The 21,457-nt window shown below is 40.4% G+C and overlaps 1 pseudogene; it reads right to left on the bottom strand.

Moving 5' to 3' along the window:
- Positions 1 to 1,083: 1,083 nt before the first annotated feature.
- On the bottom strand, positions 1,084 to 11,192 carry LOC113018446 (zinc finger protein 665-like; annotated as a pseudogene).
- Between the last annotated feature and the right edge of the window lie 10,265 nt (positions 11,193 to 21,457).

Here is a 21,457-nt window from a genome sequence, read left to right as displayed (position 1 = left end):
GCGTTACTTGTAACGCGTTACTTGTAACTGTAATCTGATTACTTTTTTCGTGCGTGGAAGTACTGACCTTACTTTGAGTTTGATTCCATAAAAAGGGACAAAAACATTAGCGTCCATCGTGCGTGGGAAGAAAACTTCTTTTTACAGCGAAAAAAACCCCTAAAGTTCCAAGCAAGCACCAAGACGTAATGGGAAATTCACAGAGTAACTCGTGGATTCTTCAACTGACCGCGGCACACCTGCATCAGGGTAAACCTCCGCCTACCTCAGTCCTGCTTTACAGGTGAAAATAGAGCAACAGGACCGCTGAGTCTTTGACTTTATTTATTTTCTGCTGTTTTTTACTTGCATCTATTTGAAAGAGTGAGTGTAAACACAAAAAATATTTTATTTTATGTGCTGGAATGTGTAGAAAATAGGTTTAAATGTGAAACTAATTTATTCCAGTCAGAGAATGTTGCATATAATTAAATTTTTGCTTGATGCATAAAGTTAAAAGATTAAAAATGATAAAACAAGTTAAAAAAAATGAGACTTTTCCATTTGATTACATTTTGTATGATGGATTATGTAGAAAAAGTAGAATTGGGCTGAAAGATCTATCGCTTCATCACCTCTTCAGGTTGTAAATCGTGTTTTTAAAAAGTAACTAAGTAATTAATTACTTTTGAAAATAAGTAATCAGTAAAGTAACAGGATTACTTTTTGGGGGGAAGTAATCAGTAATTAGTTACTGATTACTTTTTTCAAGTAACTTGACCAACACTGGTGAACACCCTAGAATGTTACAGACCTCCTAGGATGAGACATTCTTTCAATATGCCACCAACTATATACTTCTACACACAAATGATTACATGCAGCATTCTACCATATGCAAACTTGTATCATTGAAAGATTATACTGACTACTAAGCACAATTTTCCTATTAACATCCAGTGATTTCAGTCCTGCATGATCAGGCTGATGTTTGCACAGAGCAGATAATGAAGTGAAGGCTTTTGCACATTGGTAACAGTGAAACAATTTATTTACAGTGTGGGATTGTTTGTGTTCGGAGTATGAACTGAGATTCCTGAAGCTTTTGTCACACTGGTCACAGCTGAAGTTCACTTCCATGTGTGTACGTTCATGTTTGTTACGATGACCTGATTGTGACCAGCTTTTGTCACAGTGTCTGCACTTGTATGGTGTCTCTCCAGTGTGGATTCCCTTATGCTTTTTCATTGAGCTCATTTCCAGTGGTGAAGGATGACCCACACTGGTCACAGATGTGCTTTTTGACCCCACTGTGGAAGAGTTCATGTATTTTAATGTACTTGGTGTGTGGAAGCCTCTCCCACATTCTTTGCAGTAGTTCATTTTGTCTCCAGTGTGGCTACGTTGATGTGGTTTTTGGTCCCGTTGATGATTGGAAGTTTTTCCACAAAGATCACAGAGAAACTCTTTCCCACCACCACAGTGACGACAGGGTTGAGAAATGGATTCATGTGCTTTGCTCCACATCTAAACAAAGACATTGTAAGTTGGGGAATTCCTTCAACATTTTTATCCTGAACGTTGCCTGAAATAAAAAGCATCTCTGCCAACGTCCAATTACATTTTACTGTTTACATTACAACACTCAGCTTACTGAGTGAAAATTATTCTTCATTTTTCCAAACAGTTCATTCAGTATAACTCCATAAGTTTACTGATCAGACTTGTTCCAAACAATCAGGTTAAAATTACAAGACAAAAAAACTAAATACATACCTCACAGTAACTGCACTTGTAGAGTTACTTTCTTGTGTGGATCTGTTGGTGTTTATTCAGCTGAAGTGGAGCTTTAAAAGTCTTCTCACACAGGTCACATTTATATGGTCTCTCCTCAGTGTGGCTAATCATATGTCGTCGTAACTTTGCACCTGTTGCAAACAGTTTCCCACACTGATCACAGCAGTAAACATCATTTCCAGTGTGAATCCGTACGTGAATATTTCGGTACCGTATGTCGCTGAAACATTTTCCACAAAAGTCGCAGCTGTACGCCTTAATTCCAGAGTGGGTAACTAGATGCCTCTGTAAGTCGCTATTTAGAGCAAAAGCCTTACCACACAACTCACAGTTGTGTGCTTTAACTCCACTGTGGATGAGTTGGTGTTTTTTTAAGTGTGCAGCCTGGGCAAAAGACTTTCCACACAAGTCACAGCTGTAAGGTTTAACTCCAATGTGGATGACTTGGTGTCTTTTTAAGGTTTGCGCCAGGGTAAAAGACTTTCCACAAGACTCACAGCTGTAAGGTTTAACTCCACTATGGATGACTTGGTGTGTTTTTAGGCTTCGAGCCAGGGTAAAAGACTTTCCACACAAGTCACAACTGTACGCTTTAACTCCACTGTGGATGATTTGGTGAGTTTTTAAGTCTCCAGCCTGGGTAAAAGACTTCCCACACAAGTCACAACTGTAAGGCTTAACTCCACTGTGGATGACTTGATGAGTTTTTAAGTGTCCAGCCTGGGTAAAAGACTTTCCACACAAGTCACAACTGTAAGCTTTAACTCCACTGTGGATGACTTGGTGTTTTTTTAGGCTTTGAGCCAGGGTAAAAGACTTTCCACACAGGTCACAGTTGTACGCTTTAAATCCACTGTGGATGAGTTGGTGAGTTTTTAAGTGTCCAGCCAGGGTAAAAGACTTTCCACACAGGTCACAGTTGTACGCTTTAAATCCACTGTGGATGAGTTGGTGAGTTTTTAAGTCTCCAGCCTGGGTAAAAGATTTTCCACACAAGTAACAGCTGTAAGGTTTAACTCCACTGTGGATGACTTGGTGTTTTTTTAGGCTTTGAGCCAGGGTAAAAGACTTTCCACACAGGTCACAGTTGTACGCTTTAAATCCACTGTGGATGAGTTGGTGAGTTTTTAAGTGTCCAGCCAGGGTAAAAGACTTTCCACACAAGTCACAGCTGTACGGTTTAAATCCACTGTGGATGAGTTGGTGTGTTTTTAGGCTTTGAGCCAGGGTAAAAGATTTTCCACACAGGTCACAGTTGTACGCTTTAAATCCACTGTGGATGAGTTGGTGTGTTTTTAAGTTTCCAGCCTGGGTAAAAGACTTTCCACACAGGTCACAGCTGTATGCTCTAACTCCACTGTGGATGAATTGGTGAGTTTTTAAGTGTCCAGCCTGGGTAAAAGACTTTCCACACAACTCACAGCTGTAAGGTCTAACTCCACTGTGGATGACTTGGTGTTTTTTTAGGCTTTGAGCCAGGGTAAAAGACTTTCCACACAGGTCACAGTTGTACGCTTTAAATCCACTGTGGATGAGTTGGTGTGTTTTTAAGTTTCCAGCCTGGGTAAAACACTTTCCACACAACTCACAGCTGTAAGGTTTAACTGCACTGTGGATGATTTGGTGTCGTTTTAAGTGTTCAGCCCGGGTAAAATCCTTCCCACACTCATCACAGCTGTAGGTTTTCTCTCCTTTTCTTCTGTGAGGTTTGTCGGCCTCCTGAGAGCGCTGACTTCTCGCTCCATGTTGGTCCTGCAGTGACAGAGATACAAACAGAGGCCGTGAGTGAAATGCAGTCGTGGAACAAACTGAAACTCCCTCCATTGGTGGAATTTAAAGTGAGAACAAACACATTGTTGGTGTGTTTCCACCACCTTCTGGTGACAGTATCACATTACAATGATGTGCTACAATGAGAGTTGTAATGAAAATGAAATTATTGAAGAAATATTGACGAGTAGAGAAACTCTTTTACTTCAGAAAAAAGTTCAACTGATGATAATGTTGTTTCAATGTGTTTAGAGAAAATATGATCTTTTTATTTTCTTTTAACTTCTCTGGTTTTTGGTTCTGAATGTAGATTCTGTATATATGGAGGAGCCCAGGATGGAAAAGACAAAGCTGCTGTTAACGGGTTTTGAAAAACCGACCGGCTGTACACACAGTTTGAATAACAGTGTAACTGTGATGTTTTTCTCACCTTTTGTGTTGAAGTCATTGTTTCCTCTGTAGTGGCTGAGCTGAGTCCAAATGGCTGAAATTATTCCTCTGCTGCACCACCAGACTCTTCTCCTCCTGTTACTCAGCTGTATATATGTGTATATATTTTATTTTGACAGCGATATATATATATATATATATATAAATATATATATATATATAAGGGGTGCAACGATATTCGTATCGATCGATATTGTATCGATATTGAACCGTTCGATACAGTGCTTTTGGTTCAGTACGCATATGTATCGAACAATACAAAATTTGTAATTTATTTTATCAACTTTCCTTCTGACGATGCTGTCTGTGTTGAGCGCTCAGTGAATCTGCGTTCGACTACTCCGCCTAGGGTCAACAGTGCAGCCTAGGCGGAGTAGTCGAACGCAGATTCACTGAGCGCTCAACACAGACAGCATCGTCAGAAGGAAGAGCGCAGGGCAAGCTAGCGAGACAGAAGTTAAGCTCTCCTTGTAACATGGACCTCCTCCACCCTCATTCAGATCTGGCGTTTGGAATTATTTTGGTTTTCATGTGACGTATGACCCTGAAGGTAAGCGAGTCATGGATTAAAGTAAAACAGTATGTTGGATGTGCCATGCAATGCTCAATTACATGGGTGGGAACTAGTGTGTTAGCGCAGTTAGCTCGTTAACGTGTTGGCCGTCTAGCCCCATGCACGGGGCGATCGGCGGTAGCTCGTTAACGGAGATTTGCCGTGTTGTGGCGTTAAGGTCATTTCAACGAGATTAACCTGAAAGCACTAGTGGGAACACAACGAATATGACTGCACACTTACGCCGACATCATCCTAGTGCAAAGACAAGTGGAAGCAGAAAAAAAACAAGCAAGCATGCTACTAACTTTAGCCGAGTCATTTAGACAGCTGTTTAATATGCTGCTGAGAATATAGCCCAGAAGAAGCGTATAGTATAGCTTTTATTTTGGAAAGAGACATTTCTCTGTAATAAACTCTCTTTTCCAAAGATGAGTGATTCCTCAATCAGATACAGGGCTTGCAATATCGCTAGCCCAACGTCCCGGGGCTAGCGATTTTTTCAGTCGGGGTACCAAAATCTATCTCTGCCCTGCCCGTCGGGCTATTGTAGGAAGGAAAAATATATGTCAATGCTTTTGCATTCTTTCGGAAATGTAGCTGGGTAATTATGTCATTGGCATTGGTGAGCCACTGTCAATATGTGACATATTGAAATCGCGTTTGAATTTGCGCTTGTTTTTTTGCTTTCACTTTGCAATCGTGCGAACTGTGTATAGAGAGCGACAGCACTGATCTGTGAGTGATGATAATTTGCGCACCAATTCCTCTGACATCGTCTTATTAATTGGTAGCTTACTATGCAAACATGACAAGTGAAATCTCCCGCAGCTTAAACATGTGAGAGGTTGATCGCGCAGAGAATCGCTGAGCTTATGTGAGTGCGTGTGTAAAAGCAGCAGGATTTATATTTGACTACGATGACCTGGATGACTGAGAACCTTCACAGACAGATATATATTTTAGTTCTGCTGAGCCAAATAAGACAGGTCAGGGTGAAGAAGTGACAGCCAAAGAAAAACTTACCACAAAACGGAGAAGTTATGACAAATCAGACTATAAGGCAAAAAGAAAGTGCAGCTTTATGGTTTCATGGACAAAAGAATTTCTGTGGCTGCGATATGACAAGCTAAATAACCAGGGCTGCACATAAGTGGTCCGCAGGTGCGCATTCGCTGTCAAAATAAAAAACACGCACAAGGGTTAGGGTTAAATTTAAAAACTGTACTTTTGAGTTAAAATATATATTTATAATTTTAATAAATGACAAATTAAAAATGCATGAACATTTTTTTGTATCGAAAAAATATCGAACCGTGACACCAAAGTATCGAACCGAACCGAACCGTGAATTTTGTGTATCGTTGCACCCCTAATAAATATATATATATATATATATATATATATATATATATATATATATATATATATATATATATATATATATATATATATATATATATATATATACACACACACACACACACACACACACACACACACACACACACACACACACACAGAGTGCAGAATTATTAGGCAAATGAGTATTTTGTCCACATCATCCTCTTCATGCATGTTGTCTTACTCCAAGCTGTATAGGCTCGAAAGCCCTACTACCAATTAAGCATATTAGGTGATGTGCATCTCTGTAATGAGAAGGGGTGTGGTCTAATGACATCAACACCCTATATCAGGTGTGCATAATTATTAGGCAACATCCTTTCCTTTGGCAAAATGGGTCAGAAGAAGGACTTGACAGGCTCAGAAAAGTCAAAAATAGTGCGATATCTTGCAGAGGGATGCAGCAGTCTCAAAACTGCAAAGCTTCTGAAGCGTGATCATCGAACAATCAAGTGTTTCAATCAAAATAGTCAACAGGGTCGCAAGAAGCGTGTGGAAAACTTTGGCCATATTTCAGAGCTGCAACATCACTGGAGTGCCCAAAAGCACAAGGTGTGCAATACTCAGAGACATGGCCAAGGTGAGAAAGGCTGAAAGACGACCACCACTGAACAAGACACACAAGCTGAAATGTCAAGACTGGGCCAAGAAATATCTCGAGACTGATTTTTCTAAGGTTTTATGGACTGATGAAATGAGAGTGAGTCTTGATGGGCCAGATGGATGGGCCCGTGGCTGGATTGGTAAAGGGCAGAGAGCTCCAGTCCGACTCAGACGCCAGCAAGGTGGAGGTGGAGTACTGGTTTGGGCTGGTATCATCAAAGATGAGCTTGTGGGCCTTTTCGGGTTGAGGATGGAGTCAAGCTCAACTCCCAGTCCTACTGCCAGTTTCTGGAAGACACCTTCTTCAAGCAGTGGTACAGGAAGAAGTCTGCATCCTTCAAGAAAAACATGATTTCCATGCAGGACAATGCTCCATCACACGCGTCCAAGTACTCCACAGCGTGGCTGGCAAGAAAGGGTATAAAAGAAGAAAAACTAATGACATGGCCTCCTTGTTCACCTGATCTGAACCCCATTGAGAACCTGTGGTCCATCATCAAATGTGAGATTTACAAGGAGGGAAAACAGTACACCTCTCTGAACAGTGTCTGGGAGGCTGTAGTTGCTGCTGCACACAATGTTGATGGTGAACAGATCAAAACACTGACAGAATCCATGGATGGCAGGCTTTTGAGTGTCCTTGCAAAGAAAGGTGGCTATATTGGTCGCTGATTTGTTTTTGTTTTGTTTTTGAATGTCAGAAATGTATATTTGTGAATGTGGAGATGTTATATTGGTTTCACTGGTAAAAATAAATATTTGAAATGGGTATATATTTGTTTTTTGTTAAGTTGCCTAATAATTATGCACAGTAATAGTCACCTGCACACATAGATATCCCCCTAAAATAGCTAAAACTAAAAACAAACTTAAAAACTACTTCCAAAACCATTCAGCTTTGATATTAATGAGTTTTTTGGGTTCATTGAGAACATGGTTGTTGTTCAATAATAAAAATTATTCCTCAAAAATACAACTTGCCTAATAATTCTGCACTCCCTATACTGTATATACACACATATATATCCATCCAACCAAAATCAAATTGATTACAGACATCAGATCCTTTCCATTGAAGGTTAAAGTTTGGTTAAAGGGAAATCAGAGATGTAGTCATTTTAACTAATGATTTTATTTTTATTCATTTTCTATTAATTGTAGTTGTATTTACGATGTATTTTGGCTTCATGAAAATGTATGTTTTATGGTAAAATGTATTTATTTTGATTGTAAGCCCAACAAGGGACAATTGTTGAAAATTAGCAATAGCTACAAATCAGTTTCATGTTTTGTACTTGGACTATGTCAAACTGCACTGTCTCTTTTAAATAAATAACTTCAAATTCAAATGTGTGAGGGAGACTTTACCATGACATACACCTGGTTACATGGGAATAAACCTATTATCTAATAGGACATTAGGGTTGTGTGAAATGTGTCTGGCTGGTGAATGAATGTTTGGGGAATTATTTGGCGGCTACATACAGTGGAACCTGTCAATAAGTATTGGTTTGATTTATCAGTTTAAGGAGAAGAGTATGCTTTGACAAGTCCTAAAATTCTTTACATTTGTTAGTATTTTCTTTTCTTTTCTTTACTTTTTTTTTTTTTTTTTGAGGAGTGCACTGAGAATTATGTTTGAGAATCTGTTCTCCTTTAAGCAGGCCTGCATGATTGGAACTAAAAGTGCTATACAACAGTGTTGCTGGAAAACAATCATCAAGTGAGCTTCTCCACATTACAATGGGCACTGGAGAACATCTATGTGGGACTCGATTAGATAGTAAGTCCTAAGTCCCTTGTCTAAAAGGATTCAGCAAGGTAATCCATTCTAAATTCTTCTTGATGCATGCTCAATCATCCAGGTAAGTAAATTTCAAAAAGTTGATTCTGTTCATCTGGACGTAGCATTTTCAGTGGGAGAAACGCTTCGTCACTCATCCAAGTGACTTCTTCAGTCTCAGCTGACTGCAGGTTTCCCCAATCTTATAAACAGTAACTAGAACCACTGAAGGAACAATGGGCTGGGAGGTCAGTTCCTTCATCATAATTATGTAAATTCTCATGACCACTGATCAAAGACCAGTGATCAATAGCTATGAATACCATTCACAGAGAGTTGGAGAATGGCTGCAATCACAGCATTGTAAGATGGCGAAAGATGTCCCCTTAGGCCCCCTCCTCGATTCAGAGATGGTCTTTCCCTTCTCATGTAAATGGCCTCCTCGACTCCACACGCAAACCGGCGTTCCTCCCTGTCCAGGATGTGTACATCCTCATCAGTGAAAGAGTGTCCACTGGCCTGTAGGTGTTGTGGAGGCAGATTTTTCTTCTCATGTATTAATCACATATTTAATCACATCACATTAGTTAAAGTAATATCACTTTCTCACTTTCCTATAGTAAGAGCACTCCTGTCACCAGTTTGCATGCATGTGGAATGTTAACACAGTGAGGCCATTGTAATGGGAGACATTGAACACACAGTGCAACTCCTTCTCCTTATCAGGGATGTAAATCCTTAGGTGACGATCAAGCAGAAAACAAGGTCATAATAATTCTCTCTGTGAGGGAGGAGGTATAGGTAAGATTTTGGGTTCGTCACATTTCATTGAGGGATTTTTGATTGGCCTCAAACATGCCTGAAGCACCTAAAGAATGAGGTAGTTCTTCCAGTGTTTAATGTGATTGTTTTGGTTTCCCCAATCACTGATGTGGGCACAGTAAAGATAATTGTAAATTCCTTTGAGAGGGTTTACACTTTTTAAATGGGTCTATTGCCCTACAATAGTAAAGAGTACAGTACACTGCATAGATAGAGAGGAAAGATCTATCAGTCTGTTGTAAAAATTTAGCTCAGAAGTGTTTGATATATGTTGGCTGTACATGGCCACATCTGGGTTTTACCCCAGACTTTGACGGCACTAACATTGAATTTAGTTTATGTTTGTGTTATTCATTTACCTATAGGTTTTAGTATAGCCACTCTCCTTTATGGAAAACATCTGGACAGGGCAAAGATAAGATAAGATAACCTTTATTAGTCCCACACGTGGGAAAGCAAAAGGCACAAAGGAGTGTGTGTGTGATGTTTAGAATATTCAGAAACCTAAAGTATGTATCAGCAGCAGAATGGACCTGAAAATAAGTGCCCATGTTTGTTTCAGTTATATGAAGCTTTGAATATTGTGGATTAGTAGTACTGCTGCGTTTGTTGCATCGCATTGCTGTAATTGTTTATATGCTTTATATATTCTGAGGTAAGTTGATCTATAGTGTTACATCATATTCTATAATGATGTTATGTGTTTGTATACTTTTTGCCCAGTTTGACCCATTTAGCAGAAGTCAGCCTGTTTAAGGCTCTGATATCTATTCTGTATGACTTAAAGCAGTTATGACATGGTATGATTTTCTCACCCAATAAAGGAATATTTAATATATCAGTCTACTCTTCATTTTATCAGAAACAGTCATGATAACATTTATCAAATGTGAAGCTAGTTTGCTGCGTCTTTTGCTGCTGGCTCAGTCAATTTGGTTGGAGACGTAAACACAGAGCTGACCCAACACAGCAGAATCGCTGAGCTCCGACAGTCCGTCTGCGGGCTGTAGGGTGAGAAAGCCGAGAAAGACAAAGAACTGAAGAAGCTTCTCGGATGAGAGGTGAGACGTCTTCAAGCAACTTATAGGAGTCCAGACGCTTTTCTTTGCAAGCTCCTTTGGCCGAAGAGACAAAGCTGATTCTGATGCGTCGGTGTGTGTTTACGTCTTTGCGTGGAATCCGTGTACCTGCTCTCACTTAATGTTTGGTGGATGTTGAAATAGTTTTGTGAGCTTTAATCTGAGAATCTGGCAAAACACAGTTATATTTAAAAGTCAATTCAGGATTTAATGATTCGATATCGCTTTATTCAAACTACTCACCTCCCTCTCTCCACCTGCACTTTCAACTGGACCACGGCCAATCAGAGAGGTCCCGCCCCTGACTATCTCTGATTGGTTTAGTCCACGATAGGGGCATAACGTGTGTCTGTTGTTGACCACACGGAGAGTTGCAGAGATTTTTTTTGTTGTTGTGGTGCGCCCAAAGATTTTTTTTAGTCGCACCATTGAAAAATTTGGTCGCATTAGCGACCAATTTGGTCTCACTCTAGAGCCCTGCCTGCACCCCATCCTTTTGTTCATACTCCAAGACTATTTTTCTATATGTATTCTTACCCCCTAGCAACCGCCATTTCATATTGTTGCAAGCAATCACAAACTCTACAGTCTGTCTAACTCCAGTGTATCCCAAGCAATCTATTATTCTCAACAGAGCTAAACTCAACATAAACGGAACCCACATTAAAGTTAGCTCGGTGCTTACCTTTAGATGAGCCCACAAAAAGCCGAGAGAAACTCCGTGATGAAGCTGGAAGTCTTAAGAAACACAGAGACGGAGAAGAGACCCACGTGGTTCACGCTGATCTCAGCTACGATCCAGGAGACAAGGGTGTGCAGATCGATGCAGACATCGATCCAAACGTTGGCAGTTGTATATGTTCCTGTAAGTTCACTACTTTACTCCCGTTTCATGAAAAAGCAGCTCTCTCTGCTCGACTCCTCTCCTGCACAGACACTTTGCGCCGCCTCCTTTTCCGGCTCTGCTGTGATTTGTTTCTGCGCGGTCACGTGACCGAGCTTCACAAGGTTTTTTTTTTATTAGTAATATAAACATACAAACAAAATGCACCATATATTACAGATTCAGAGAATAGACATTTCTTACATATTAGCAACTTTCATATATAGTGAAAATAAAATATAAAGATGGGGTCACATAATTTAACAAATTATTAACTCACTAAATCAAAATCTTCCATAAAGGAAACAAAAAAGCAGCCTTTTTCTTTTTAACTAAAGTCAAAGATTTAACCAACAGGTTTAAGTCGTTTTTCCAGTGAACCAGTGTTGGTTTAGTCTTAAAAAAGAGACATTTATGTATAAAATGCTTGCACAAGATTAATAACACATTAACACCATAATTAGCTTTCTTTTCTTTCAAAAACACTCCAAACATTATCATATTTAAGGTAAATGGGGTAATTTGAATCCCACTGGAATAAAGCCAGGTATGAAAATCCAACCAAAATATTTGTATAAAATTGCACAAAAAGAATAGATGGTCCAAATCCTCCTCTTCTGTTTCACAAAATACACAATTACCCGTTTCTATTTTGAATCTATCACTAAGGAGTCTATTTGCCGGGTAAATTTTATTCAAGATTTTAAATTGGACTTCTTTCCCTTTAGGAGGGATAGGGAAGGTGATATAATCAGTTCTTATTTTTTCAATTTCTTCCCTTTGGAAATCTTTTAATATGTAATTACGTCTAAGTAAATTTGGAGAATAAAGACTCCTTAATGAAGATCTAAGAAACTTATTGTTGCATTTAACATCACAAAATCGAATACCATTTATATATAATTGCCTTAACTTGGGGGAGATGTCAGAATATATTATATCATTTACAATATGTTTTTAAGTGACAATGGAATGGATTTTATAACCCGATTAAATTTACTTTTAGAACATTGGATATTAAACTTTTGGCAAAAATCTTGATGTCCTAGAACATGTCCTTCCTCATCTACAAAATGGGCAATTGCCCAAACACCTTTTGATAACCAATCTTGAATAAAAATAGATTTTCTGTTCATCAGTATATATCTATTGTTCCAAATTGGGCAATTATGTGGAGTGAAATTATGTTTAAATAACATTTTCCAATAAAGAAGGACCTGTTTATGGAATTCAGAGTTTAGCAGGTAGCTTAGTAATTTCAAAGTCACACTTTAGGAGAAAGTCGATACCCCCCAGTGTGTTAAAGACCTTACTTGGTATAAAAAACCAAATGGAGTGTGGATTATTTAGGAAGGATTTTAACCATTTAAGTTTCAAAACACCATTCATTATATCAAAATCAATTGCGTTTCCACCGCCTTCAATGTATGGTTTAACCAAATCATCTTTAGATATATAATGGCACTTATTCCTCCAAATAAAATTAAAATTCAAGCTATTAATTGTTTTAAACACACTCTCTAAAAACGTCATGCCCACAGCACGTTTTTGAGAAAATTCAAATATTTTGGTCCTTGAAGATCATTTCAGAGTTTTTAATGAGCTGCAGGAACCCTGTTCTGTGTGAGTGGAGAACAGCCAAGTCGCCTCCTCTGATAAACCTCCACATGTACCACTGAAAACAGTTAAATTAGTTTGAATCTGAAATCATGGCTCAAACTACTTGTTCTGAGACCATTTCTTCATTTTCACACCAAACTGTTTAATAAGACAAACTTTACACAGAGTACATCAAATATAACTAACACTCTAATATTGTCAGGATTTCATAATACAAACTTCAAATCAACAGGAAAACAGCTGCAGAACATGTGGATCAAAATTAATTCATTAAAAAACAACATGTGGACTTCAAGGATACAGTAAATACACTAAAGTGAAAGGAGGAGCCAAAATTTGAAGGAATTTGAATTAAGTAAAAGTAGTCACCTTATGATCTTTAAATTGGCCCTGATGTGTGCTGCTGTTTTTAACTTTCAACATTTCTTTGCTGCCACTGTGAATACGAATGTGGTCTTTGCCTAATTAAATAAAGGTTACACTGACTCACTGCATCATCTTCAGGTACAAACTGGCATTACATGGAAGTACAGCCCAAAACCAGTTTAGCTTGAGTTTCTTTTTTCTGGACATAAAGTCACAGCAGGTGTCGTTTCAAAGCTGGTGGACAGATTTAGTTCATTTTGGAAGTTTTAAGAGCAACTGCTGTGAAAACATTTGTAGTTTTGGGAGAAAATTATTTAAGAGAAGATTTTAAGAGCAACTGCTCTGAAAACATTTGTAGTTTTGGGAGAAAATGATTTAAGAGAAGATTTTACAACAGCAAAAGATTAAATATGAATGAAGGATTGAAATTTAACTTAGGTAACACATAAAATGAATACAACTACTAAACACTACTGTATCCTAAGGAAACAAAGACTAAAATGTAACAGGGATAACATTTTAGAGAATTAAAATCCCTAAAAGGAAAAATAATAAACTTGATATGCATATCTATACATGCAGCTTCCTAAATGTAACATTCAGGATTATTCACTGCAGGTCCAGAAATCAGAGCTACCTCATCAGATCCAAGTGTGGCATCAGCTGACACTCTTTACAGGAGATTCCACCTGAACTCTGTGGAGCCTGATCTCAAGGTTTTTAAGTCTGAGCCTGAAACCAGAAGAGGATCTTTCTCTCTCTTCAGATTCATTGTGATCCAGTGATTTCAGTCCTGCATGATCAGGCTGATGTTTGCACAGAGCAGATAATGAAGTGAAGGTTTTTGCACATTGGTAACAGTGAAACAGTTTATTTACAGTGTGAGATCGTTTGTGTTCGGAGTATGAACTGAGATTCCTGAAGCTCTTGTCACACTGGTCACAGCTGAAGTTCACTTCCATGTGTGTACGTTCATGTTTGTTACGATGACCTGATTGTGAGAAGCTTTTGTCACAGTGTCTGCAATTGTATCGTGTCTCTCCTGTGTGGATTCCCTTATGCTTTTTCATTGAGCTCATGTTCAGTGGTGAAGGATGACCCACACTGGTCACAGATGTGCTTTTTGACCCCACTGTGGAAGAGTTCATGTATTTTTAATGTACTTGGTGTGTGGAAGCCTCTCCCACATTCTTTGCAGTAGTTCATTTTGTCTCCAGTGTGGCTACGTTGATGTGGTTTTAGGTCCCGTTGATGATTGGAAGTTTTTCCACAAAGATCACAGAGAAACTCTTTCCCACCACCACAGTGACGACAGGGTTGAGAAATGGATCAGTGTGCTTCGATCCGCTTCTAAACAAAGACATTGTAAGTCAGGGAATTCCTTCAATGTTTTTATCCTGAACGTCGCCTGAAATAAAGAGCATCTCTGCCAACGTCCAATTACATTTTACTGTTTACATTATAACACTCAGCTTACTGACTGAAAATGAGTCTTCATTTTTCCAAACAGTTCATTCAGTATAACTCCATAAGTTTACTGATCAGACTTGTTCCAAACAATCAGGTTACAATTACAAGATAAACTAAATACATCCTCACAGTAACTGCACTTGTAGAGTTACTTTCTGGTGTGGATCTGTTGGTGTTTTTTAAGCTGATGTGGATATATAAAAGACTTTCCACACAAGTCACAGTTGTAAGCTTTAACTCCACCATGGATGACTTGGTGTGTTTTTAAGCCCCCAGCCTGGGTAAAAGACTTTCCACACAACTCACAGCTGTAAGGTTTAACTCCACTGTGGATGAGTTGGTGTGTTTTTAGACTTTGAGCCTGGGTAAAAGACTTTCCACACAAGTCACAGTTGTAGGCTTTAACTCCACTGTGGATGAGTTTGTGTGTTTTTAAGCCCCCAGCCTGGGTAAAAGACTTTCCACACAACTCACAGCTGTAAGGTTTAACTCCACTGTGGATGAGTTGGTGAGTTTTTAGGCTTTGAGCCAGGGTAAAAGACTTTCCACACAAGTCACAGTTGTAGGCTTTAACTCCACTGTGGATGACTTGGTGTGTTTTTAGGCTTTGAGGCAGGGTAAAAGACTTTCCACACAACTCACATGTGTAAGCTTTAACTCCACTGTGGATGATTTGGTGTGTTTTTAAGCTTCCAGCCTGGGTAAAAAACTTTCCACACAAGTCACAGCTGTAAGGTTTAAATCCACTGTGGATGAGTTGGTGAGTTTTTAAGTCTCCAGCCCGGATAAAAGACTTTCCACACAACTCACAGCTGTAAGGTTTAACTCCACTGTGGATGAGTTGGTGTGTTTTTAAGTTTTCAGCCCAGTTAAAAGCCTTTCCACACAAGTCACAGCTGTACGCTTTAACTCCACTGTGGATGACTTTGTGTGTTTTTAGGCTTTGAGCCAGGGTAAAAGACTTTCCACACAAGTCACAGCTGTACGCTTTAACTCCACTGTGGATGAGTTGGTGTTTTTTTAAGTTTCCAGCCTGGGTAAAAGACTTTCCACACAAGTCACAGCTGTAAGGTTTAACTCCACTGTGGATGAGTTGGTGTGTTTTTAAGTCTCCAGCCCGGGTAAAATCCTTCCCACACTCATCACAGCTGTAGTTTTTCTCTCCCTTTCTTCTGTGAGGTTTGTCGGCCTCCTGAGAGCGCTGACTTCTTGCTCCATGTTGGTCCTGCAGTGAAAGACATACAAACAGAGGCATTGAGTGAAATGCAGTCGTGGAACAAACTGACACTCCCTCCAGTGGCGCTGTCACTTGATGTTCGCTCGCTCTGCGGGAGAGTATCACATCCTTTTCCTGCTCAAACACAGTGGTGTTTCTGAGTAGCTTATTTGCTTAGCAATTTAATTAACAACTTTTAAATACATTCTTTTTTCAGAGTATAATCTTCACGTGCTTCATCCGAAACACACTTTCTGTGTACTCACCACCTAATTTATAGCCAAAGTATTCACTCACTGTCTCTGTACTGTTTCGCTAGCTTAGCTTAGCTCGTAGCCGACTCACTAGCACCATGGCTACTTCACCTGTCCCTCCTGCACTTTCTTGCTCATTGTGTCAGATGTTTAGTTACTCCTCGGCCTCCTTTAGCAGTAATGATACCTTTAACAAATGTAGCATATTTGGAGGCCAGGATTACTGAATTGGAGACTCTGCTTCGCACCCTTCATTCACAATTTGATTCTTTTTACTGAATCGAGTGTTAATGAGTCACTCACCAAAGTGAATCGGGTGTTTTGAGTCATTTGATTCACTGAGTCAGTTGACCAGAGAGTGCAACAATTTTACATTTTCACTCAAACTTAATTTGTTTCCCTTTTCATGTAAATCCCACTGCTAAGATGAATGATTTAAAAAAACAAAAAAAACCCCAACTATTTTATAGAGAACAAAGAGCAAAAACATTTCTAAAATTAAGCAATTTCTTATCAAAATTGCTTAATAAACATTTATTTTGTTTATTTGTATTTTATTAGTATTTTCCTTAAGTGTGTCAAATATATATTTTCTCATCTAAATGTCCACTGCGCTGTGAGCCAGGGGGTGGTAATGCACCTTAACATTGGTTAAAAAGACAAGTCACAAAAATCGACCTGCGACGGTGTAATGGAACACTGATCAACTATAAACCTAATGAGGTAGTGTTTTGTACACCAGAGGTCTCAGACTGGAACTACAGCTGTGATGACCGATACTGGGTACACCTGAATGCAACCAATGACAAGGGAAAATCTTTCAACGTCAGGAGGGAACCAGGAATACAACATCCAATGTGTTTCACCTTCGCATACGGTAACAGAAAGCTGGGGATGAACCAAAACTGCTCCCAGACTTTACGGATGCCGCAGGACAGAAAGGGACCAACCAAGACGCAAGAGGAGCACTGATGACGTGCAACCTCATGATCCAATCTGGGGCAGTGATGTGCTAGCGGAGTTCAAGTTGTGGACCACCGGACAGAAAGTCCTGCACTCACTTTTCCCATGGATCGGGAATGGAAAAAACATGCTAAGGATCGAGACTCTTGACTACCGATTTGGACTTTTCCAGAACAGCTCAACATGGATAAACAAGGCTCATAATGAGGAAATTGACGCGATCAGAATAGTGGTCATGCAACACAGAGTCGCCCTGGACATGATTCTCGCTGAGAGAGGGGGCCTCTGTGTCTTATTCAACACCACTTGCTGCACCTACATTCCAGATAACGTGCATTCCTTGACCATGACCACCGCCCTGGAGAAGTTACGACAACTGAGTAATGCACAGCAACAAGACTATGTCATGAACACAGAGGACTTGTCTTGATAGGAGTTCTTCTTTTATTGCTTTGCATGTTCTCTACATGCATTCTACCCTGTATCAGATCAATGATTGGCAAAATGTTACAGGCCACAGTGATCACCTATGTTGGACTGCCACAAGAAGATGAACCGGACGAAGAAGATTTAGTATAGGAACACACACATTCACACATACTGAATGATGCTACAATTGAAAATGTTATAAGCAAGTGATTGTTAGCTGATAATAAAGTATGATTGAAGTGGTGAAATACGGTAACAACAGGGAGGGATGTTAGGGAGTTTTTATTGTTTTATTTGCTTATGCTTCAAAAGTTATGTTACACATATTTCACCAGACACAGTTTTCTGTTGAAACAGGAAGCTGACCCTGTGACACTGACAAGAGACCAGTACAGAAATACATATCCGCAGAAGTTGGATTGCATTATATTATTCTTAGAAACTGACTTGCAACACACATACTTTGTGACACACACACACACACACACACACACACACACACACACACACACACAGACAGCATCAGGACCTGCGTAACAGGAAATGTGATTATATTTGCATATTGACGATGTAACCTATAAAAATAAACGAATACTGCAGTTCGGTGTGATTTGCTCTGAGCTTTTCACCCGTGCAGCACGTTAACCTACACAAGTGTCTCATTGTTGTTTATTCACCTGACTGTTTGTTAACTGTAAATCTCTGACACCAACCAAGAAGAAGAAGAAGCTGTGAGCCAGGAGGGAGGGGGTGAGTGAGTGATTCGTTCGCTCGCTCTATGATTCAGCACAGGAGGGAGGGGGTTAGTGAGTCCTGAGTGATTCGTTCGCTCGCTCTTTGATTCAGCACAGGAGGGAGGGGGTGAGTGAGTCCTGAGTGATTCGTTCGCTCGCTCTTTGATTCAGCACAGGAGGGGGTTAGTGAGTCCTGAGTGATTCGTTCGCTCTTTGATTCAGCACAGGAGGGAGGGGGTGAGTGAGTCCTGAGTGATTCGTTCGCTTGCTCTTTGATTCAGCACAGGAAGGGAGGGGGTGAGTAGCTCAAATGTGCTGTTAGCATGTTAGCAGCGCGATGCTACTGTGAACCGAGGAGCTATTTTCTTGATGTGAGCTTCTACTCAGGGGTTTTTCTTCCAGTTCAGAGCAGAAATGCTTTTGTTACGAAACTGGCTATTGTTTTTCCCCCCACAATTTTAATTATAAGCTAGATATATTTCTACTAATGGAATTAGTTTGCTAACAGCAACAGGGATGAGTCAGTGAGTCAGTTGGGCTTGTGAATCATGATTCACGAGTCAGTAAAGTGATTCTCGAGTATTGAACGATTCGTTCACGAATCGAACATCACTAGTAGCTAACCAGGCCGCTGTAGAATAGAATAGAATAGAATAGCCTTTATTGTCATTGTACAGAGTACAACGAAATTGGAGTGCCACTCCCTTGGTGCAAGTTTCGATAATAAATATAAATGTAAAATATAAAAAGTACAAAAAAAAACAATCGTAAGTACTCAAACAATAGTATGTACAATATATACAGGATATCAGCATTAATATAATGACAGTATGAATAGCAGCATAATATAATGACAGTGAAGGTATGGAATAGGTTCAATTGTTTTTGTGCTTATTTACTACGGTGATAGCTCTGGGAAAGAAGCTATCCCTGAATCTGTTTGTCCTGGTTTTATGTGACCTGTACCGTCGGCCTGACGGTAATAGTTCAAACAGTTGGTTGCTGGGGTGAGAGTGGTCCTTGATGATATTGCCAGCTCTGCTGAGGTACCGAGAGTTTGCAGTGGTCTCCAGGCTGGGCAGAGAGCAGCCAGTGATCTTCTGGGCTGTGTTGATGACCCTCTGCAGTACTTTCCTGTCCGCAGCTGAGCACCCTGCATACCATGTTGTTATGCCGTACGTTAGGATGCTCTCAATGGTGGCTCTGTAAAATGTCACCAGCAGCCTCTCCTCCAGGTTGTTCCTCCTGAGCACTCTCAGAAAGTGGAGACGCTGTTGGGCCTTTTTAACCACCGCTGTAGTATTTGCAGTCCAGGAGAGGTCATCAGAGATCTGCACGCCCAGAAACCTCATGGAGCGTACCCTCTCCACACAGTTCCCGTGAATGTAAAGTGGGGCCGGGTCTGCTCTGCCCTTCCTGAAGTCCAAGATAAGTTCTTTAGTTTTCGTGGTGTTCAGTTGGAGGTTGTTAACTGAACACCACTCAGTCAGTCTGTTGACCTCATCTCTGTAGTCCCGACTCATCCCCCCTTGAGATAAGTCCAACCACTGTGGTGTCATCCGCGAACTTTATGATGGTGCTTGAGAGATGGGTAGGGGAGCAGTCGGATGTGTAGAGCGTAAAGAGGAGGGGACTCAAAACACATCCTTGTGGAGACCCGGTGCTGAGTGTGATGGTGCTGGACCGGTGGGGGCCGAGTCTGACAGACTGTGGTCTATTTGTCAGGAAGTCCTTGATCCAGAGGCAGATGGGGGTGGAGAGTCCCAGGTGAGACAGTTTCTGGACCAGGATCTCCGGGATGATATGATTGAATGCTGAGCTGAAGTCCAGAAAGAGCATTCTCACATAGCTTCCTCAGTGCTCCAGGTGACTCAGCGCAGTGTGGAGCGCTATGGTGATAGCGTCCTCGGTGGAACGATTTGTCCTGTAGGCAAATTGGTGGGGGTCCAGAGTGGGAGGCAGACCGGCCCTGATGTGCTGACAGACCAGTCTCTCAAAGCACTTCATCACTACAGGCGTAAGTGCAACAGGCCTGTAGTCATTTGGGCTGGCCACAGCTGTCTTCTTGGCGATGGGGATGATGGTGGAGGTTTTGAGGCAGGGCGGGACGGTGTTTGATGACAAGGAAAGGTTGAAGATTTTAGTGAAGACTCCGGTCAGTTCGTCAGCACATGCTCTGAGAACTTTTCCATAGGGCTGCTCGATTATGGCAAAAATGATAATCACGATTATTTTCACTGAAATTGAGATCTCGATTATTTGACGATATTTATTTAACAATAACAATGTATTGAATAATGACTTTAAAGATTGTCAAAAAATAATATAAAATAGTGTGCAAATACTGATAACAGTGCAAATGTTTGCTATATAAAAAATAAATGAAAAATGCAAACATCTATGTTTAGTGAACTTTGCAGTGTTGCTCTGTGGTGCAGCTACAACACCGTAGCAAAGTTTACACACTGTGTCTACTTGATCCACGTCTGACTCCGCGAACCCATAATGTTTCCACACCACTGAAGTTTTTTTTTACCTCTCTTTTCAACCAACGGCAGTCACTCTCCTCTCCAAATAACTTCTGCTTAGCTTTCCGAGCTTCCCTCGGGTCCTCTTAATTGTTGTGACGCGTGTTCGAAATGCAGAGAGGTGCGCTCGATTTGCCACACGGAGCAGCGCGAGAGTAAAAGCACGAGGGAGGTGCTAATAATCGGCTCAGTCATTTTTAATGATCGTTGAAAGCCCAGATCGTAATCGTGATTAAAATTCGATTAATTGAGCAGCCCTATTAGAAAGACAGAGCAGATTTCTCCTGTTTTGGCTTCCCTTCATTGGCTTCCTGTTAAATCCAGAATTGAATTCAAAATCCTGCTCCTCACATACAAGGTCTTAAATAATCAGGCCCCATCTTATCCTAATGACCTTGTAGTACCATATCACCCTATTCGAGCACTTCGCTCTCGCTCTGCAGGCCTACTTGTTGTTCCTAGAGTATTTAAAAGTAGAATGGGAGGGAGAGCCTTCAGTTTTCAGGCCCCTCTTCTGTGGAACCAGCTTCCAGTTAGGATTCAGGAGACAGACACTATCTCTACTTTTAAGATTAGGCTTAAAACTTTCCTTTTTGCTAAAGCATATAGTTAGGGCTGGACCAGGTGACCCTGAATTCTCCCTTAGTTATGCTGCAATAGACTTTGGAGTGCACCAGTGAAGAAAATGCATTCGTTATCACAGAGCATGCCGTGAGGAACACCTTCAGGAGGGTTAACACCAGGAAGGCAGCAG

The sequence above is a fragment of the Astatotilapia calliptera genome, unplaced genomic scaffold (genome assembly GCF_900246225.1).
Source record: "Astatotilapia calliptera unplaced genomic scaffold, fAstCal1.2 U_scaffold_85, whole genome shotgun sequence".
Taxonomy (NCBI): Eukaryota; Metazoa; Chordata; class Actinopteri; order Cichliformes; family Cichlidae; genus Astatotilapia; species Astatotilapia calliptera.
The sequence above is the reverse complement of the archived record's forward strand: the minus strand, read 5'-3'. Positions and strand labels throughout refer to the sequence as shown.